The following is a 23724-nucleotide window of genomic DNA, read 5'->3' on the forward strand; positions in this document are numbered from 1 at the left end:
GATCAGAACCATTTCCTGTCGACCACCTTTGGGACAGGATAATGGCAACAGGCAAGACAAGACAGAACAGGCAATACAGATAATACAACCTGACTGGGCTAGAAGGGGAGCCTAAAGCAACCCCCAGGAATTAACTATACTAGATAGCAATGGCTGACACTCCAGCAGTGTCCATCAGGAACAGACCATGGAAAGGAAATGACCAGCAAAGCCTTCTGGGAAACATAAAGCTCTTATAGTGCCAGTCATCAAAGAAGGCAGGTAGGGGATTTGCATAACGAATGTATGCAAATTCCCCAGCAAGAGAACAGACCAGAAACTTGCAATGGAAAGACAGGTCTCTGTTCCAGAGACCTGCAGCCCACAGACTAGAGGAATGGACAAACAGCTGTCTGCCTGTGCAGCCAGCTGAGCGGATCATCACACCTCCTTTACCAGCTCCTCTGGACAGTGGGTATCTTCATCTATATTTACTGTTGCACCAAACACTATCTTACATCTTAGTATCCTGTGTGTCTTGCTATACTTGTATTATTGGTGATTCTGCAGATCACCACATAATCAGGTATAACCCAATCATTACAAAACCATATTGGAAGCTAAAGTTCCTCCTAGTTTAATAAATGTTAGCACTTGTCTTGGATGCAGGGCATGCATTTTTCAGTCTGGCAGAGGCGGTGTATGCCTGTGCGATTAACCATTCAATTGCAACATGTGTTTAGGAATGCGCAGCCTTTCCCCCCACCTTTCCTTAACTTTGTAACTATGTAACTGTCAGGTTAGCTGCTCCCAGCTCCTCCTCCTGAGTTTCCTGTTTGCATAATAAGTAGTAGCAGATTTGCATATGATTTGCATCTGAATTTAATGCGAAGTGTGCAGAAAATCTATTTAGGTGCTTCACACTGAGCTGGTGGTCATTTCAGATGCAGCCTTAGTGGTATGTGCTGGCGTTCTCCTCGCTGAAATGCCAATAAAACTCAGGACTAAAAGTCCTGACCACAGCAATGAACAAGGAAAGAAGCAGGGGGAAAAATACTGGGCTGCAGGAAGGGGGGGGGGGGTGAATAATTGTTGCACTTGGGGGCCTGGAGAAATAATTGGCTGCATTTAAAGGACAGGAGAGGTTAATGGGTGCAATACTTTATTCAATGCATTTATTAACACCTCCTGGTTCCTATGTGCAGCTGTTAATTCTTCCTGGTCCCCCAGTGCAGTTATTAAGTTTTCTGGGTAGACTTATACTTGAGTCAATAAAAATTTCCAGCCTCAGAGGGTCAAATACTGGAGTCAACTTATACACGAGGCTGACTTATATTTAAGGAGATATGGTATGTAAAGCCTTTCTCTATGGCAACAGAGATAACTCTCACAGCTTTTTCAGTTTCCTGTTGGGACTTCTCGTTTGTCCATTCATGTGCTCTAATTGGAACTGACTCCAGAACAATTTAAATAATCCTTTCTCAGGAGAATGTAACCAGCAGCCACCGAGGCTCACTTGAATCTCATATTGAACTTCCCTGTTTTAAATAAACCACATGCATGTACAATGCAGTCGAACATGGTAACACTGGGCGTTGCACTGCATGATTGCTGCACATTTATTTGATACATTGTGTAAGATGTCTACCAATTAAGTAGTGCAATGTGTGGCAACAGAAATTGGAATTTGCACACACATGGACAGCTCCATGTTTCTTTAAATGGTGCTATACACATTTGCATTAGCAGGTGGTCACAGCTGCTAATATACACAACAGAGCAGTAGCGCACTGTTTGAATTTATCACTTTTGCGCCGCCCCTGGCCAGGGTCATGCATGACGTGCAGAGCACATGCGCTGCTGGGATCATGTAGTGTGGGGAAACCACTAATGCGGATGTATGTAGATGACCAGGAAGGACTGGCGTTGTATAATGGCAGGCTGGCAGTGTAGCGTAGAGACAAACCTAAACCTCTGCGATAATAAATACGTTGTTGAAGTCCGATGTTGCAACAGGTAAGAGTTGTTAATTTCCCGCTTTTTCTTGTTAGACCTTAGGAAGGTCTTAACACAGTTTTCTACAGTAAACAGTATAGTATAAGCATTCTTTTGGCCACTTCAATATATTGCTACTCACATTTGCAGTCCTTTAGCTTATAGTGAAATGCCTCCACAATGTTTTATGATGCAGCCTGAGATAAGCTTCAAGAAAATATTCCCCAATCTCGTCTTTGTGGGATATACAAGATGATTACCACACTACTCCCTCATACACACTCCTGTTCTTGTAAATGGCAAAGCATTTGCTGTGCTAAACACCAGCACACGGCTGAAAATAGAAATACCACAATGTTCAAGGAATCCTGGTGTAGGCTGTAGGTGTGACACAATGCCCTGGAGCAGATGAAGAACACTCTTCTTCTGTCTATTTTCATCATGTGTGGGAAATCAGGCACAGAGGTGTGTGTGCGTGCGTGCGTGCGTGCGTGCATGCGTGTCCATAAAGTCTTTTTATTATGGTGCTCTTAGGCTGTGCTGTGATGATGTCTTTATTTTCAACATATCATTTTCAATATAATGTTATGTAGGCACTTTGCTGAGGCAATGAATACAACTGATTTCCATGGCAACAGTAAGTGTAACATAGAGAACTGTCTTGCTCTCTCATTCACTTTTTAGATTGCCCCGGGGTGAATTAGAACGCATTGCTGTGGCAAGCATGAGAAATTAAATGTTAAAATACACACAAAAAACCCTGAAAGAATACACTTTAGCTAAGCATCTTATAGCTGCTAATCAACCTTGTTGGCGTGTTGTTCACTTCTAAAAACAAGGATAATGATTCATTATACTCTACTTAAAAGCAGTAGGATTAGCTATACTATGCCAGGGAAAAAAACACATATATAAGTATATAAATACTTGATCTACTTACATAACACATGTATTGTACTGTCCACGTTTTGATTTCAGTGAATGTTATACAGTATAGTAAATGAAGAGAATTCTGTTCCTGGTGGAAACCATGTCTTTTGCCCACAGTTTAGGCTAAATCCTGATGTCATTTCTGCCCTTTACTTTTTTTCTTTTCCCCTCCAATCGGAGTCACCTCAGCCTTGCTTGTAAACACAAGTAAGCAGGGGATTGTGTTTCAGATAGGCAGCTAGGCAGGGAAATAAATGGAAGAGGAGGAATATATTACAGATAAAAGAACCCCCAGCAGGCAACTGTTTGGCACTGACTACTAAAGGGCCAGTGCTCCTTAACTACTGTATGTGATAACTCCAAACCATAACAGCAGAAAAAGTTTTGAAAGTTTTGAATGCAGGATTAGCATCTTTATCACTTAATACACTCAGACCAGTTGCTGTTGAAATTTGATTTTTATGGTGACAATCCCACTTTAACACTTTATGGTAAAAATCCTAAAGAGAGTCACCACTTTAAGTGGCCAATGAATTGCACTACACTACAATTAGAAAAGTATAACAATTTATTTACTCATCAATAAACAATTCATCCTCTTCCACTATTTAGTTCGGCGTTAGACGCCATTCAAATTAGGAGCTTTCTTCCCCCACTGCATCTCTTGATAAAGCAGCTTGGATCAGGGGCGGCGCCAGGGGGGTGCAAGGGGGTGCTCGAGCACCCCCTAGAATTGTCCAAGCACCCCCAAAGCACCCCCTGGAGTGAACTGACTTCAGGCGTCTAAAAGACGCCAAGTCAGTTCACACAGCGGCAGCACGGAGCAGCAGGCAGGGCTACGGTAAGATGGCCGCCCGGAGCCCTGTTCTGCAGACTTCGAGTCTGCAGTGCATGGCTTCGGGCGGCCATTTTCCCGTAGCCCTGCCTGCTGCTCCGTGCTGCCGCTGTGTGAACTGACTTGGCGTCATTTCTGCTACCGATTGTGCATATTGGGGTCATTTCTGCTACCGATTGTGCATATTGGGGTCATTTCTGCTACCGATTGTGCATATTGGGACCATATCTGCCACCGATTGTGCATATTGGGACCATATCTGCTACCGATTGTGCATATTGGGGCCATATCTGCTACCGATTGTGCATATTGGGGCCATATCTGCTACCGATTGTGCATATTGGGGCCATATCTGCTACCGATTGTGCATATTGGGGTCATATCTGCTACCGATTGTGCATATTGGGGTCATATCTGCTACCGATTGTGCATATTGGGGTCATATCTGCTACCGATTGTGCATATTGGGGTCATATCTGCTACCGATTGTGCATATTGGGGTCATATCTGCTACCGATTGTGCATATTGGGGTCATATCTGCTACCGATTGTGCATATTGGGGTCATATCTGCTACCGATTGTGCATATTGGAGCCATATCTGATAACGATTGTGCATATTGGAGCCATATCTGATAACGATTGTGCATATTGGGGTCATTGGACGTGTTTTTTGTTAAAATCTGCTCACATTACGTGTATTTTCTTGAGAAAACCTGCACAATTATGTGAATTTTCTGGGAAAAGGGTCACCAAAACTTGGGCCCTCTGTCTTTGCGTTGCACTTTTAAAGGGAACCCGAGGTGAGAATAATATTGAGGCTGCCATATTTATCTCCCTTTAAGCAATACCAGTTGCCTGGCTGCCGTGCTGGTCCTCTGCCTCTTATTCTTTCAACCATAGACCCTGAACAAGCATGCAGCAGGTCAGGGGTTTCTGACAATATTGTCAGAACTGACAAGATTAGCTGCATGGCTTGTTTCTGGTGTAATTCAGTTCACTACTACAGCCAAATAGATCAGCAGGGCTGCCAGGCAACTAGTATTGTTTAAAAGGAAATAAATATGGCAGCCACCATATCACTCTCACCCTGGGTTCACTTTAAATTACAGTTAGCCCCGCCCTCATCCGGTCATGACCACGCCCATTTTTTCGACGCGGCGCAGGTTGTAGCCACACCCATTTTTTTGCCGGTCGTCAGCTCCCCCGGAAATTGGTCCAGCACCTGCATAGCACCCCCTAAAAAAATTTCCTGGAGCCGCCACTGCTCCAGCACTATCACTCGCCAATCTTGTTTTTGCTTTGGCTTTTTTCTTGTGATGTGATATATCGCCATATTCACTGTATGTTATGCACATTGGTCTGTATGACCTCCTGAGTTTTCACTATTGCACGTATCAGGTGTATACTATTTGAACCCGGGTTCTACACCTGTTGATGGCTCTTATTGAGCATCATAGGTGTTAGTTATATAATATTATTGATTCATATCACAGAAATATATATTTATATGATATTCTACTTTTTCTTTGATACAGGATGTGATGTTACTGGGACAATTGTGGAGCGGAATAATTTAAGTGTTTTTAGAATACTATATAGTGTATTATTTATTGATGATTAAATAAATTGCTATACTTTTCTCATTCTAGTGTAGTGCATTTCATGGGCCACTAAAAGTGGTGACTCTCTTTAGGGATTTCAGTTTCTAGCCCCTTGCACACACTTATTACTGTGTGCTGGTAATTAATGCAAACTTTATGGTAAAATGTTCTAAGTTATATAGATGTGCAGTATGTAGAAGATAAAAAAATGCTTATGGAATGCTATAGTATTCTCAATGCTCTATAAAGTCTGGATGATTAGTTCTGACATAACTTGAAATTTCCCAATAGGTAAATACTGTGACTGTAACAAGAGGAGGTGTGTCTGTCAAACCTGAAATTTGGAGAAAATTATGTTCATGAACTGGTTGACCAGGTGCATAAAGATGAGATACCTCCCAGAATTTCAAGGCAGCTTGACAGGTATACTAGATGAACTTGGTAATTATCTAATCAGAGGCCAGAGGTGCATTGCATACACCGATTACAGACAGGGCACAGAGTGCATTGCCGACTGACCTGCTAAACACATGTGTGTCTGGTAAGTAAGCAGTGAGTGCAGTACAGTCTGAATGTTTTTCTTATTCTTTGTTCAGTGCAGGAGAACTTAAATTCACAATAGATCCTTCCACCCCATACCCGCCTAAAGACATGTTTCGGATGCAGTCTGCTGTGTATTGCATTTTCAAGAAAAAATCCCAGACTGCATTGCACTCACTGCTTACTAGACACACTTGTGTCTAGAAGGTCAGCAGTGAATGCATTCTGTGACCAGGCAGTGATGAGTGGGTGCAGTTTAACTCTTGCCCGTAATTAGCAAGCGCAGATAGTAGACCTGTCAGGCCACCTCAAAATTCTGGGTGTTATCGCATCTTTATACTTCTGAGCTGTTCAATCAGTTCATATATATATATATATATATATATATATATATATATATATATATATATATATGATTTTTTCAAGAATCTAAGGCTTGACAGGCTAACATGCCTGTTCTGGTTAGATTCCCAGTATTACTTGTTGAGAAATCTCTGATATAGTCATCCAAGTTTAAAATAAATGTTTCACATGTAACAACCTCAATTTGTTGAGGAAGTTTATACAGCAATAACTATATTGAAGTGGCCAAAATAATGCTTATATTATACTGTTTACTGTAGAAAACTGTGTTAAGACCTTTCTGAGGTCTAACAAGAAAAAGCAGGAAATTAACAACTCTTACCTGTTGCAACATTGGCCTTCAACAACATATTTATTATCGCAGAGGTTTAGGTTTGTCTCTACGCTACACTGCCAGCCTGCCACTATACAACTGCAGTCCTTCCTGGTCATCTACATACATCCGCATTAGTGGTTTCCCCATACTACGTGATCCCAGCAGCGCATGTGCTCTGTACTTCATGCATGACCCTGGCACACATGCGCCGCTGAGGTCACGCAGTATGGGGGAAACCACTAATGTGGAAATACGGAGCCAACCAGGAAGAAGAACTGGAGCTGTATAATGGTAGACGACCACAGTGTACCGCAATATCTGAAGATGCATGAGCAGAAGAAAAACGTGTTGAGAAGCAGGACCGGAGTAGATGGGAGAGGACCGTGGTGGCAGGATGTGGTATGTGCTTCCCTGCGCACTCCAACAGAAAGCATGAAAATTGTAAACAAAAGCGGAGCCGCCGCCGCGCAGGGCAGCATGGCGGCGGCCTCCGCATCTCAGCCGGCGGTTTCCGTTCAGATCACGGAGCCGCCGGCACAGAGCAGGGCGCAGATGGATGAGGACACCGCCGCCGCCACTAGCAACACGGCGGCGGGTCCCGCTATGCGGCCAGCAGATTTTGGGATGCGGGCGCGCGTGGACTCGGGTCCTGGCCTCTCGGATACACTGAGGCAGAGGGTCACACCCGCGCGCGCAAGGAGGCAGGACTCTTACCTCCTACGTAGGAGGGTCAGCTGAATCTGCTGTCAGCTGACATCAGGAGGGTTCTGGATTGGTTGGGGCTCTGGGGCGGCGCTGAGTAGCCCTCTAGCTACAAATACAACTTGCCTGTCAGTAGCAAGTTGTCTGCTGTCGTGAATACACTTGTGTTAGCGCTCAGACCTTAGCTCAGTGCCCTGGTGTTGATACTAAGGATTTCACACCTTAGTTAGGATTGTATTTGATATTGTATCTGTGTTTTGACTCCGGCTATCCTTGACTACTCTCTCTCTCTACGCTATTGTACCTCTGCCTATCTGATTCTTGTTGCCGACCTCTGCCTGATTACCGATTACTCTTCTGCCTTCCGTTCCTGTACTGCTGCCGTCATCTCTGTTGCCGAACCCTTGCCTGTCTGACCTTTCTCCCTTCAGTGGAACGTCTCCCACTGGAGGGTTACCTCTGAGGCTTGCCTCTCCGAGACGCCTGCCCCAAGCAGACGATTACTGCTAGGGGTCGAGATTCCTCACTCTGCCTGGTTAGAGGATCTCACTCACAGGGTTCCCATTCTGAGGCAACCACACCTCTGAGGAATTGCCGTGAGGTGGATATTTCCACACTTTTGTGATATTACTGTATTTATTGTGTTCCTTTTGCTGGGTGTCCAGAGGTTAGCGACATATCCGTATTATCTGTGATTCTGCAGATCGCCAATAATCGGTTATATATCTGTATTCTTATGTGTATGGAATAACTGCATGATCTGTAATCGGAAAGGAAGTGGCACGAAGAGGACCCCTTCTGGTTTCCCTTCCGGTGTATCTAACTGGTAAGTAGCTAGTGTAGCTGCCCAATCCTCCCAGGTGTCCACGGCAGCTAAGACTACCTTGGAGGGTAGGATACCCTCTGGCGATGTTGACTGAGTAGTCTCAGGCTCGAAACATCTCGAAAGAGCATCTGCCTTGATATTTTTAGAACCTGGAGTGTACGTGATCACGAATCTGAAGCGAGAAAAGAACAAGGACCAACGGGCCTGTCTGGGGGTAAGTCTCTTTGCTCCCTCAATGTACTCCAGGTTCTTATGGTCTGTATACACAACAATAGTATGCTCTGCCCCCTCCAACCAATGACGCCACTCCTGAAAGGCCAACTTGATGGCAAGGAGCTCCCTTTTACCTACATCGTAGTTTCTTTCAGCTGGAGAAAATCCACGTGAGAAGTAGGCACAGGGATGGGTCTTGCCCTGTAAACCAAAACGTTGAGACAGGACAGCCCCCACCCCAACCTCCGAGGCATCCACCTCCACTATGAAGGGAAGGGTGACATCGACATGTCTTTATATAGGTGCAGAGCAAAACAATTTCTTTAGGATGTCGAAGGCTGACTGAGCCTCTGGTGACCAATGGTATGGATCAGCCCCTTTTTTGGTAAGACCAGTAAGAGGTGCTACTACCGAAGAGAATCCCTTGATGAATCTCCGGTAGTAGTTAGCAAAACCAAGGAACCTTTGAAGTGCCTTCAAACCTACCGGTTGTGGCCACTCTAAGACAGCCGTAACCTTTTCTGGGTCCATGGAGAGACCCGAAGTAGAAATAATATACCCCAGAAAAGGAATCTGAGTTACCTCGAAGAGGCACTTCTCTAGTTTTGCATACAGTGAATTCTGTCTTAACTTCTTCAAAACATACTTAACATGTTTACAATGCTCTTCAAGGTTTGGAGAGAAGATTAGTATATCGTCAAGGTAAACCAAGACAAACCTCCCCAACACCTCCCTGAATACCTCGTTTATTAACTCCTGGAAGTCGGCCGGGGCATTACATAACCCAAAGGGCATAACGAGGTACTCGTAATGCCCGTCAGGCGTATTGAAGGCCGTCTTCCACTCGTCGCCATCCCTGATACGCACCAGGTTGTATGCCCCACGTAAGTCTAATTTTGAAAAAATACTGGCGTTGGTGATCTGGGCAAAGAGATCGTCAATTAAAGGCAATGGATAGTGGTTCTTGATGGTGATCTTGTTTAGACCTCGGTAGTCAATGCAAGGTCTAAGACCACCATCTTTTTTTTGGACGAAGAAAAAACAATCTTTGCCAGTGCCAAATGAACCGTGGACCCATCTTTCCATTGACTTCATTGGCGAGCTCCCCAGGTCCGAGGGCATGACAGTCATTTGGGTAATCGTAGACAGATCCAGTAAAATGGCACACTTTGTTCCACTTAAAGGATTTCCCTCAGCCCAGGAATTGGCCGACCTTTTCATACAACATATCTTCCGGTTACTTGGTATCCCGGACGATGTGGTTTCTGATAGAGGAGTCCAATTCGTATCGAAATTCTGGAGGGCCTTTTGCAATACGTTGGGGATGAACCTGTCTTTTTCATCAGGGTATCACCCACAAACTAATGGGCAGATTGAGAGGGTTAATCAAGCTCTGGAGCAGTTCCTGAGATGCTATGTAGCGGATGCACAAACCGTTTGGGTTAGGTTTTTACCTTTCGCGGAGTTTGCACACAACAACCTGAAAAGTGAATCAACAGGGTGGTCCCCTTTTCAGGTTGTGTCAGGAAGATCCCCTAAGTTTTCCCCGTTCCCGGTGTGTTCCTCGCCCTTCCCGGCCCTGGATGATTGGCAGAGGACTTTAAGGGAACTTTGGAGACAAGTGAAGAAGAATTTAGGAGTGGCCTTTCAGAGACAAAAAAGACAGGCCGACAAAAGACGCTCTGTCGAATGGCACTTTACTCCAGGAGACAAGGTGTGGGTGTCAACCAGACATTTGGCACTCAGACAACCGTCCACCAAATTGGGACCCAGGTTCATAGGGCCTTATCCGGTGGTCAAGAGGATCAATAATGTCTCTTATGTTATTGATCTTCCAGTCAGCATGAGATGTGGCAGATCATTCCATGTCTCGCTACTGAAGCCGGCAGCATATGTGGATTCCTCTCCCCTCCCCCCCCTGTGGTAATAGAGGGCCAGATGGAGTATGAAGTTGAAAAGATCTTGGATTCTCGCCTGGTGCAGAATTCAGTGCAGTATCTGGTCCATTGGAAAGGGTACGGTGTGGAGGAAAGGTCCTGGGTTCCAGAGGATCGCATGCATGCTGAGAGGTTGAGAAAGAAGTTTCATCAATTACATCCTGAGAAACCGTGTAGGAAGTGTCCGTAGTCCACTCCTCAAAGGGGTGGTACTGTAAACAAAAGCGGAGCCGCCGCCGCGCAGGGCAGCATGGCGGCGGCCTCCGCATCTCAGCCGGTGGTTTCCGTTCAGATCATGGAGCCGCCGGCACAGAGCGGACACCGCCGCCACCACTAGCAACACGGCTGCGGGTCCCGCTATGCGGCCAGCAGATTTTGGGATGCGGGCGCGCGTGGACTCGGGTCCTGGCCTCTCGGATACACTGAGGCAGAGGGTCACACCCGCGCGCGCAAGGAGGCAGGACTCTTACCTCCTACGTAGGAGGGTCAGCTGAATCTGCTGTCAGCTGACATCAGGAGGGTTCTGGATTGGTTGGGGCTCTGGGGCGGCGCTGAGTAGCCCTCTAGCTACAAATACAACTTGCCTGTCAGTAGCAAGTTGTCTGCTGTCATGAATACACTTGTGTTAGCGCTCAGACCTTAGCTCAGTGCCCTGGTGTTGATACTAAGGATTTCACACCTTAGTTAGGATTGTATTTGATATTGTATCTGTGTTTTGACTCCGGCTATCCTTGACTACTCTCTCTCTCTACGCTATTGTACCTCTGCCTATCTGATTCTTGTTGCCGTCTTCTGCCTGATTACCGATTACTCTTCTGCCTTCCGTTCCTGTACTGCTGCCGTCATCTCTGTTGCCGAACCCTTGCCTGTCTGACCTTTCTCCCTTCAGTGGAACGTCTACCACTGGAGGGTTACCTCTGAGGCTTGCCTCTCCGAGACGCCTGCCCCAAGCAGACGATTACTGCTAGGGGTCGAGATTCCTCACTCTGCCTGGTTAGAGGATCTCACTCACGGGGTTCCCATTCAGAGGTAACCACACCTCTGAGGAATTGCCGTGAGGTGGATATTTCCACACTTTTGTGATATTACTGTATTTATTGTGTTCCTTTTGCTGGGTGTCCAGAGGTTAGCGACATATCCGTATTATCTGTGATTCTGCAGATCGCCAATAATTGGTTATATATCTGTATTCTTGGCGATACTGCAGATGGCCAATAATCAGATTCTCTCTGTGTGCTGACACCGTTCATTACAGAACAGCAGACCGCTAGTATGGAAGCACTAAGCAGTCAGATCGAGACTCTAACCACCTCACTTAATAACCTCATTGAGGTGGTTAATTCGCAACAGACTCAGATCAACCAATTGGCTGGGTCTGTACGGGTCTTGCAGACGACTGTGGCCACAGTGCAATCCCCTCCGGTCGCAGATCTCCGTATGCCAGTGCCCGAAAAGTTTTCAGGGCAAAGATCTGATTTCCAGAACTTTCGCAACCGGGTTTTATCTTATTTTGAGTTACGGCCTACTCAGTCAGGTTCCGAGCAGCAAAGGGTAACCTTTATTAAGACCTTACTGTCTGGGGACTCACAGACCTGGGCATATGGTCTTTCACCCGAGGATACGGCACTGACGACAGTTGAGGAATTTTTCAAAGCAATGGCCATAATTTATGATGATCCAGATGCTTCGATCACTGCCGAGAGGAAGCTCAAGACTCTCAGGCAGGGTCGAGACACGGTCGAGGTTTATGCGGCCGAGTTCCGAAAGTGGGCTGTGTCGTCCAGGTGGGGGTCTTACGCTCTATTAGACTGTTTTCTGTCAAGCCTATCCGATGCAGTCTCTGAACTACTGTTATGGCATCCAGAACCAAAATCCGTCGATGACGCCATTGCCTTGGCAATTCGGGCGGACCGCAGGTTACGCTACCAGCGTCAGTCGAGAGGCAAGAATGCAGTGAGAACTCTCTCTTTTGCATCCTCGTCACCAACCCCTCCCACTAATGAGCCGATGCAAATCGGACATTCTCGGTTGACTCGGGCCGAGAAAGAGCGCAGAAGGGCTGAAAGACTTTGCCTATATTGCGCAGAGGAAGGCCATATTGCTCCAAATTGCCCCAAGAAATCGGGAAACGCTGCTGTCTAGGTGTAGTTAGAGGTGATACCCTAGACGCACAGAGCTTACCTCTCAATCAGAATAATCGGTTACTTCTCCCGTGTTCCATTTCTTGGGGGAATTTGACTGTTTGCACTGAGGCTTTCATAGATTCTGGGTCTGCAGCTAATTTTATAGACTATGAGTTTGTAAAGGGGCTGGGTGTTCCTTTACAACGTTTAGATAGACAAGTAGTCGTTACCGCAGTGGATGACTCTCCTTTACAGTGCAGACACCCCCTTTCTCAGACACCCAGGTTATCATGCACGATTGGGGTTTTACACAAAGAAAGTTTACAGTTTCTTGTTTTGAGCATGGCAACATCCACCATAATCCTCGGTATGCCCTGGTTACAGCTTCACTCCCCACAGATAGACTGGGCATCAGGTCAGCTACTCAGTTGGTCACCTTACTGCCGCAATCATTGTTTGGGGAAGATTGCCTGTTGTGCTGCCAAGATAGAGGTTAAAGGGGTACCAGTGCAGTACGCTGAGTTTGCGGATGTGTTCTGTCCCAGGTCAGCCGATAAACTCCCACCACATCGGAGTTTTGACTGCCCGATTGATTTAAGATCTGGTTGTATGCCCCCCAGAGGTCATCTCTATAATTTGTCAGGCTCAGAAAAGCTGGCAATGCGGGAATACATTAAGGACAACCTGGCAAAAGGATTCATCCGTCCTTCCCGGTCACCGGCTTTTTTCTTCGTCCAAAAAAAAGATGGTGGTCTTAGACCTTGCATTGACTACAGAGGTCTAAACAAGATCACCATCAAGAACCGCTATCCATTGCCTTTAATTGACGATCTCTTTGCCCAGATCACCAACGCCAGTATTTTTTCAAAATTAGACTTACGTGGGGCATACAACCTGGTGCGTATCAGGGATGGCGACGAGTGGAAGACGGCCTTCAATACGCCTGACGGGCATTACGAGTACCTCGTTATGCCCTTTGGGTTATGTAATGCCCCGGCCGACTTCCAGGAGTTAATAAACGAGGCATTCAGGGAGGTGTTGGGGAGGTTTGTCTTGGTTTACCTTGACGATATACTAATCTTCTCTCCAAACCTTGAAGAGCATTGTAAACATGTTAAGTATGTTTTGAAGAAGTTAAGACAGAATTCACTGTATGCAAAACTAGAGAAGTGCCTCTTCGAGGTAACTCAGATTCCTTTTCTGGGGTATATTATTTCTACTTCGGGTCTCTCCATGGACCCAGAAAAGGTTACGGCTGTCTTAGAGTGGCCACAACCGGTAGGTTTGAAGGCACTTCAAAGGTTCCTTGGTTTTGCTAACTACTACCGGAGATTCATCAAGGGATTTTCTTCGGTAGTAGCACCTCTTACTGGTCTTACCAAAAAAGGGGCTGATCCATACCATTGGTCACCGGAGGCTCAGTCAGCCTTCGACATCCTAAAGAAATTGTTTTGCTCTGCACCTATATAAAGACATGTCGATGTCACCCTTCCCTTCATAGTGGAGGTGGATGCCTCGGAGGTTGGGGTGGGGGCTGTCCTGTCTCAACGTTTTGGTTTACAGGGCAAGACCCATCCCTGTGCCTACTTCTCACGTGGATTTTCTCCAGCTGAAAGAAACTACGATGTAGGTAAAAGGGAGCTCCTTGCCATCAAGTTGGCCTTTCAGGAGTGGCGTCATTGGTTGGAGGGGGCAGAGCATACTATTGTTGTGTATACAGACCATAAGAACCTGGAGTACATTGAGGGAGCAAAGAGACTTACCCCCAGACAGGCCCGTTGGTCCTTGTTCTTTTCTCGCTTCAGATTCGTGATCACGTACACTCCAGGTTCTAAAAATATCAAGGCAGATGCTCTTTCGAGATGTTTCGAGCCTGAGACTACTCAGTCAACATCGCCAGAGGGTATCCTACCCTCCAAGGTAGTCTTAGCTGCCGTGGACACCTGGGAGGATTGGGCAGCTACACTAGCTACTTACCAGTTAGATACACCGGAAGGGAAACCAGAAGGGGTCCTCTTCGTGCCACTTCCTTTCCGATTACAGATCATGCAGTTATTCCATACACATAAGAACGCAGGTCACCCAGGGGTTGCTCGCACTCTGGATCTGCCCACTAGGTGTGTGTGGTGGCCTTCATTGGCCTCAGATTGTAAGGAATTTGTGAGGGAGTGTGTTGTCTGTGCCAGGAGTAAGCCTTCCCGCCTAACTCCGGTGGGCACCCTACAATCTTTGCCAGTGCCAAATGAACCGTGGACCCATCTTTCCATGGACTTCATTGGCGAGCTCCCCAGGTCCGAGGGCATGACAGTCATTTGGGTAATCGTAGACAGATCCAGTAAAATGGCACACTTTGTTCCACTTAAAGGATTTCCCTCAGCCCAGGAATTGGCCGACCTTTTCATACAACATATCTTCCGGTTACTTGGTATCCCGGACGATGTGGTTTCTGATAGAGGAGTCCAATTCGTATCGAAATTCTGGAGGGCCTTTTGCAATACGTTGGGGATGAACCTGTCTTTTTCATCGGGGTATCACCCACAAACTAATGGGCAGATTGAGAGGGTTAATCAAGCTCTGGAGCAGTTCCTGAGATGCTATGTAGCGGATGCACAAACCGTTTGGGTTAGGTTTTTACCTTTCGCGGAGTTTGCACACAACAACCTGAAAAGTGAATCAACAGGGTGGTCCCCTTTTCAGGTTGTGTCAGGAAGATCCCCTAAGTTTTCCCCATTCCCGGTGTGTTCCTCGCCCTTCCCGGCCCTGGATGATTGGCAGAGGACTTTAAGGGAACTTTGGAGACAAGTGAAGAAGAATTTAGGAGTGGCCTTTCAGAGACAAAAAAGACAGGCCGACAAAAGACGCTCTGTCGAATGGCACTTTACTCCAGGAGACAAGGTGTGGGTGTCAACCAGACATTTGGCACTCAGACAACCGTCCACCAAATTGGGACCCAGGTTCATAGGGCCTTATCCGGTGGTCAAGAGGATCAATAATGTCTCTTATGTTATTGATCTTCCAGTCAGCATGAGATGTGGCAGATCATTCCATGTCTCGCTACTGAAGCCGGCAGCATATGTGGATTCCTCTCCCCTCCCCCCCCTGTGGTAATAGAGGGCCAGATGGAGTATGAAGTTGAAAAGATCTTGGATTCTCGCCTGGTGCAGAATTCAGTGCAGTATCTGGTCCATTGGAAAGGGTACGGTGTGGAGGAAAGGTCCTGGGTTCCAGAGGATCGCATGCATGCTGAGAGGTTGAGAAAGAAGTTTCATCAATTACATCCTGAGAAACCGTGTAGGAAGTGTCCGTAGTCCACTCCTCAAAGGGGTGGTACTGTAAACAAAAGCGGAGCCGCCGCCGCGCAGGGCAGCATGGCGGCGGCCTCCGCATCTCAGCCGGTGGTTTCCGTTCAGATCACGGAGCCGCCGGCACAGAGCGGACACCGCCGCCACCACTAGCAACACGGCTGCGGGTCCCGCTATGCGGCCAGCAGATTTTGGGATGCGAGCGTGCGTGGACTCGGGTCCTGGCCTCTCGGATACACTGAGGCAGAGGGTCACACACGCGCGCGCAAGGAGGCAGGACTCTTACATCCTACGTAGGAGGGTCAGCTGACTCTCCTGTCAGCTGACATCAGGAGGGTTCTGGATTGGTTGGGGCTCTGGGGCGGCGCTGAGTAGCCCTCTAGCTACAAATACAACTTGCCTGTCAGTAGCAAGTTGTCTGCTGTCATGAATACACTTGTGTTAGCGCTCAGACCTTAGCTCAGTGCCCTGGTGTTGATACTAAGGATTTCACACCTTAGTTAGGATTGTATTTGATATTGTATCTGTGTTTTGACTCCGGCTATCCTTGACTACTCTCTCTCTCTACGCTATTGTACCTCTGCCTATCTGATTCTTGTTGCCGACCTCTGCCTGATTACCGATTACTCTTCTGCCTTCCGTTCCTGTACTGCTGCCGTCATCTCTGTTGCCGAACCCTTGCCTGTCTGACCTTTCTCCCTTCAGTGGAACGTCTCCCACTGGAGGGTTACCTCTGAGGCTTGCCTCTCCGAGACGCCTGCCCCAAGCAGACGATTACTGCTAGGGGTCGAGATTCCTCACTCTGCCTGGTTAGAGGATCTCACTCACAGGGTTCCCATTCTGAGGCAACCACACCTCTGAGGAATTGCCGTGAGGTGGATATTTCCACACTTTTGTGATATTACTGTATTTATTGTGTTCCTTTTGCTGGGTGTCCAGAGGTTAGCGACATATCCGTATTATCTGTGATTCTGCAGATCGCCAATAATCGGTTATATATCTGTATTCTTGGTGATACTGCAGATCGCCAATAATCAGATTCTCTCTGTGTGCTGACACCGTTCATTACAAAAATACTCAGAATAATTAGGACAGTACTTTTTCACCTATTTTCTATTACGTTTTGAGTTGCAAAATGCCAAAAACTTATTCTAAACAGAAGATAAAAACTTAGGAGAAAAAGTGAATTGATTAAGGGCCAACATGTATATTAAAGCTATAGAAATTGGTATTTCTCAAAGACTCGTTGAAGCTATATTGCTTTATCAAGAATCCATGGGAACAGCAATGGGTGCCGTGTTTTCACCCAATTAGAATTTAATTATGGGAATACTAAATCTATTAGGATCCCATTCCTAATTAAAAAAAAAAATCTATAATTCTACATAAGTATATCATAGACAGTCAGATTTTCATTAGGGAAAGACTAATCATCTCACATTTTTTAATCTCTTGACATTTTTAATTGCCTGAACAATAAAGATTGGAGATTAATATTCACCAACATCTTAACACTATTGAATTTCTAGATCTTCAACCTTACATGTTTTTCTTACTCCTTAAGCATTAAACAAATAACAAAGTGACATTTATTTACAAGGCTTACATTTTGAATCTTGGCATATGCACATTATCTTTTAGCTATTTAGATGCATCAAATATACTTGCTTCACAACAAAAACAAATAACAAAAAAGCAGTTTTCATATCCCAAATACTTTGCAACACAATTATTAGAACGTAATAAAAAAAAAAAAAAAAAGCCCTCACCACTAACGTATATTAATCCACGTAGAGAAACAACTGTTTACCAATCCGCAATAGAAATAGAAGAGGGTACATTCAAGTTGCTATTCAATTTTTATTCCAGCATGGTTAAACTTTTGCAGCAGAAAGGGAATTATCACTATATTTCTTCTTTAAGATTTTTTAGATAACTATCAAGCTATATGATCTCTAACTTGGCCAACAGTTTAACATCGTATTACTTTTGGTATGTCTTCTGCCAGGTGAAATTATGACTTTGCTTTATTAGGAATAATAGGACTTAGGGATATTAATTATAAGGGCTTCCATGTTTTCCTCCTGGTTATGTACTAGACTCCAAGCTTGTACAAACTGCACTTTTATTGTATTATGTAGAGTCTAGAGTCCAGGCTTTTAATAGGTTACACTAATAGTTTGAAGGCCAGAGCAAAGAGTAGTGGAGACAATGAGCAGCTCTGTCTTACACCCCTCTCAATTATAACTAGGGGACGGATGTCCCAGCACAAAAATCTTAGCTTTAACCACTTGCAGAGTGCGCTGATTGAAATCTACACCCTGTTTGGCACCTGTTATCACTGCTGCCAGGGTGTAGATTTCAATCCTCCTTGCTGGACTGATCCGCCACTCCTGCCGATCGTGCTGCTTTCTCGCTGCTGCAGCCCCCACGCCCTGCCATCAGTATGACGGCAGAGCTCCCTGAGCCGGTCAGGAGACAATTTCATTGGCTCCTGTCCCCATGATCACTGTGAGCCAATCACATTGGTTCACATTGATAACAGGGTAAGGAGCCAATAAAATCAGCTAATGACCAGCTTGGGGAGCTTTGCCGTCATATAGATGGCAGAGCGAGGGGGATAAATTGATGGGAGATTGCTGTGAATGGCGGTAGCGGAATAGCAGTGTGTCTTTTTTTCTGGTCCTTAACCTATTGGAGACCGACTGCCTAACCCGCTTTAAGGACCAGGCGTTTTTGCAATGGGGGCGCGTTTGGGGGGGTCAGGCAGTGGGATCCCCAGTGTGGCTTGCTGGGCATAGTGTCCACCCTGTAGCCATGTGTCCCCCCTGTAGCCAGCAGCCTTCACTCACCTTCCAGGCACCAGCGATGAGCCGCAGTGGACCCTTCTGCTCCAGTCGACATCTCTGCTCCTACTGCCGCTCAGTTCCAGGTCGCTTCTTGATGACGTCATCAAGCCGGGATATGGCGCTGACGTCAGAGCAAGCAGAGATGCCGGCGAGAGCGGAGGTGGGTGCCGATCGCCGGGGGAATGGCAAGGAGATGAGTGGATCCTCTTCTTCCCCCCACCGCCGCAGCTGTCAAAGTGATTACTACGATCCGCCGGTGATCATAGTGATCACGTGATCAGCAGCCATGCACAGTGCTGATCACTATGGGGAGATCCTCACTCCCAAACAGTTCTCTGCTGCTTTATAAAGCCTGCAGGCTGCTTATAAGCCAATGAGAAGTGCACACATAATACACCTAGCTTGCAGTGATAATCAAGCAAAAGCTGAGCAAGTCAGCCAATTAGTAGGAGAGGGCTTCAGTTGCATATAGACAATGGCTATATGACCAGCAGGGGGCACAAGCGTGCAGGATATTCCCTCTCATCTGCCCCCCTCCTAACTAAACTGCATGGGATACTACAATAATTAAAAACAATGGTGCATGAGCCAGCCTGGGGCCCCGGGAACTCTCATTGCCCGGGGCCCCAGAACCAGCATCTAACACCATATGTGAGCGCAGCCAAAACCTTGGAGCTGCCACCTCCAAGGCCTGTCTCCTACTGCTCTAAAACTTACCAAACACACAATTGGAGAACCTCACTCCCAAACAGTTCTTTGCTGCTTTATAAAGCCTGCAGGCTGCTTATAAGCCAATGAGAAGTGCACACATAATACACCTAGCTTGCAGTGATAATCAAGCAAAAGCTGAGCAAGTCAGCCAATTAGTAGGAGAGGGCTTCAGTTGCATATAGACAATGTCTATATGACCAGCAGGGGGCACCAGCGTGCAGGATATTCCCTCTCATCTGCCCCCCTCCTAACTAAACTGCATGGGATACTACAATAATTAAAAACAATGGTGCATGAGCCAGCCTGGGGCCCCGGGAACTCTCACTGCCCGGGGCCCCAGAACCAGCATCTAACACCATATGTGAGCGCAGCCAAAACCTTGGAGCTGCCACCTCCAAGGCCTGTCTCCTACTGCTCTAAAACTTACCAAACACACAATTGGAGAACCTCACTCCCAAACAGTTCTCTGCTGCTTTATAAAGCCTGCAGGCTGCTTATAAGCCAATGAGAAGTGCACACATAATACACCTAGCTTGCAGTGATAATCAAGCAAAAGCTGAGCAAGTCAGCCAATTAGTAGGAGAGGGCTTCAGTTGCATATAGACAATGGCTATATGACCAGCAGGGGGCACCAGCGTGCAGGATATTCCCTCTCATCTGCCCCCCTCCTAACTAAACTGCATGGGATACTACAATAATTAAAAACAATGGTGCATGAGCCAGCCTGGGGCCCCGGGAACTCTCACTGCCCGGGGCCCCAGAACCAGCATCTAACACCATATGTGAGCGCAGCCAAAACCTTGGAGCTGCCACCTCCAAGGCCTGTCTCCTACTGCTCTAAAACTTACCAAACACACAATTGGAGAACCTCACTCCCAAACAGTTCTCTGCTGCTTTATAAAGCCTGCAGGCTGCTTATAAGCCAATGAGAAGTGCACACATAATACACCTAGCTTGCAGTGATAATCAAGCAAAAGCTGAGCAAGTCAGCCAATTAGTAGGAGAGGGCTTCAGTTGCATATAGACAATGGCTATATGACCAGCAGGGGGCACCAGCGTGCAGGATATTCCCTCTCATCTGCCCCCCTCCTAACTAAACTGCATGGGATACTACAATAATTAAAAACAATGGTGCATGAGCCAGCCTGGGGCCCCGGGAACTCTCACTGCCCGGGGCCCCAGAACCAGCATCTAACACCATATGTGAGCGCAGCCAAAACCTTGGAGCTGCCACCTCCAAGGCCTGTCTCCTACTGCTCTAAAACTTACCAAACACACAATTGGAGAACCTCACTCCCAAACAGTTCTCTGCTGCTTTATAAAGCCTGCAGGCTGCTTATAAGCCAATGAGAAGTGCACACATAATACACCTAGCTTGCAGTGATAATCAAGCAAAAGCTGAGCAAGTCAGCCAATTAGTAGGAGAGGGCTTCAGTTGCATATAGACAATGGCTATATGACCAGCAGGGGGCACCAGCATGCAGGATATTCCCTCTCATCTGCCCCCTTCCTAACTAAACTGCATGGGATACTACAATAATTAAAAACAATGGTGCATAAGCCAGCCTGGGGCCCCGGGAACTCTCACTCTTTGGGGCCCCAGAACCAGCATCTAACACCATATGTGAGCGCAGCCAAAACCTTGGAGCTGCCACCTCCAAGGCCTGTCTCCTACTGCTCTAAAACTTACCAAGCACACAATTGGAGAACCTCACTCCCAAACAGTTCTCTGCTGCTTTATAAAGCCTGCAGGCTGCTTATAAGCCAATGAGAAGTGCACACATAATACACCTGATTGAGAGGGAATATCCTGCACGCTGGTGCCCCCTGCTGGTCATATAGCCATTGTCTATATGCAACTGAAGCCCTCTCCTACTAATTGGCTGACTTGCTCAGCTTTTGCTTGATTATCACTGCAAGCTAGGTGTATTATGTGTGCACTTCTCATTGGCTTATAAGCAGCCTGCAGGCTTTATAAAGCAGCAGAGAACTGTTTGGGAGTGAGGTTCTCCAATTGTGTGTTTGGTAAGTTTTAGAGCAGTAGGAGACAGGCCTTGGAGGTGGCAGCTCCAAGGTTTTGGCTGCGCTCACATATGGTGTTAGATGCTGGTTCTGGGGCCCCGGGCAGTGAGAGTTCCCGGGGCCCCAGGCTGGCTCATGCACCATTGTTTTTAATTATTGTAGTATCCCATGCAGTTTAGTTAGGAGGGGGGCAGATGAGAGGGAATATTCTGCACGCTGGTGCCCCCTGCTGGTCATATAGCCATTGTCTATATGCAACTGAAGCCCTCTCCTACTAATTGGCTGACTTGCTCAGCTTTTGCTTGATTATCACTGCAAGCTAGGTGTATTATGTGTGCACTTCTCATTGGCTTATAAGCAGCCTGCAGGCTTTATAAAGCAGCAGAGAACTGTTTGGGAGTGAGGTTCTCCAATTGTGTGTTTGGTAAGTTTTAGAGCAGTAGGAGACAGGCCTTGGAGGTGGCAGCTCCAAGGTTTTGGCTGCGCTCACATATGGTGTTAGATGCTGGTTCTGGGGCCCCGGGCAGTGAGAGTTCCCGGGGCCCCAGGCTGGCTCATGCACCATTGTTTTTAATTATTGTAGTATCCCATGCAGTTTAGTTAGGAGGGGGGCAGATGAGAGGGAATATCCTGCACGCTGGTGCCCCCTGCTGGTCATATAGCCATTGTCTATATGCAACTGAAGCCCTCTCCTACTAATTGGCTGACTTGCTCAGCTTTTGCTTGATTATCACTGCAAGCTAGGTGTATTATGTGTGCACTTCTCATTGGCTTATAAGCAGCCTGCAGGCTTTATAAAGCAGCAGAGAACTGTTTGGGAGTGAGGTTCTCCAATTGTGTGTTTGGTAAGTTTTAGAGCAGTAGGAGACAGGTCTTGGAGGTGGCAGCTCCAAGGTTTTGGCTGCGCTCACATATGGTGTTAGATGCTGGTTCTGGGGCCCCGGGCAGTGAGAGTTCCCGGGGCCCCAGGCTGGCTCATGCACCATTGTTTTTAACTATGGGGAGATGTCAGCTGTCATGTGAGAGCTTAATCTTCCCTCTTGGGTGCGCACGATCGCGTTCGGGGTAGAAACGGCGTCCGCATCAGCCCAGAGCATCCACAAGTGTCGTGTAGGATGTACACCAGCGGTCCCCAAAAAGGTTAAGGGGCCAGAAACTGCTGGTATGAAAGCAGTGAGGTTGGGTGTACAGCCTTTTCAGAATCGATAAAAATACTACTGAAAATTCTAGACAGTTATTGCATTTCCAACTTAGCATATCAACAAAGGCCTTTTCAGTATCGTCCAGGAGGGTTAAAATGGAAATATTACTGTTATAAACCATGTACAGTAAACAAACATGTTTTCAGGTCCCTAACATAGAGGTTTGAATCCCAATTGTCTGAGTGTATTAAATCACAAATAATCATGTCGAAGCCTGCCATACACTGGCAGACTTTCTCCTGACATGCTTAACAGATAGATCTCACTCTGATCGACATCTGATCAGAGAGAGATCTATTGCTGCACTGAAATTAATGGTTTTAGGCACATGATTTATCATCAGCAGCTAATGTGTCAATAAAGTCTTAAAGTATGATTAGCAATGAATACAATTATCACAGAACAGACAACTACTGCATTTTCCAGCGTATAAGATGATTGGGCATATAAGACGACCCCCCCCCATTTTTCCAGTTAAAATATAGAGTTTGGGATATACTCGGAGTATAAGACTAACCCTCTTCCAACGCGCACCAAATAAAAATTAAAAAAAATATATACTGGTGCTATGTTTGAACATATACTGGAAATGTACTGTATGTGGTACCCAGTATATAACAGTATAACAGTATATAGGCAATTGACTGGTTGGATTGGTCAACTCTCCCTCTCCCTAAAAGCAGATTGGTCAGCTCTTCCTGTCTCCCTGTTTATCAGAGCCGTATGGAAGAATAGATTGTGCTGTACCCATGAAACACGCCTCTTTCACCCTTCTGACCCGCCCTTGTATCCTATTTACCTCTTTCTCTGCCTCTCAGATCTCGCACATGTGCGCCTGCGCCGCTTCACTACAGTCCTCAGCAGCGAGATCTGAGAGGCGGTAACAGGATAGGGTGGGCCAGATGGGTGGAAGAGGTGTGTTTTATGGGCACAGAGCGACCTCTTTCTTCCATACCCAGGGTGTCCCAGACCTTGCAGCATGAGCGGTGAGCTCCCCCACAGCCTATGCGGCCGGTGACCGCCGAATCTTCAGCACCCGGTAATTAAACATCAGCATGTCACGTAAGCGCACCGCTTATCACCCGGCATCAATGACACCCAGCGTATAAAAAGACCCGTGACTTTTCTGAAGATTTTCAAGGGTTCAAAAGTCTTATATGCCAGAATATACAGTATACAGTAATTGGCTAGTAATCAGTAGAAATTCCTTTTTAGTCCATTTGGAGGTTTCAAATAAGTGTTGGTAAGTTTAACAGTAAAAGAGCGCAGTTAAATC

Source organism: Hyperolius riggenbachi, chromosome 1 (genome assembly GCF_040937935.1).
Source record: "Hyperolius riggenbachi isolate aHypRig1 chromosome 1, aHypRig1.pri, whole genome shotgun sequence".
NCBI lineage: Eukaryota > Metazoa > Chordata > Amphibia > Anura > Hyperoliidae > Hyperolius > Hyperolius riggenbachi.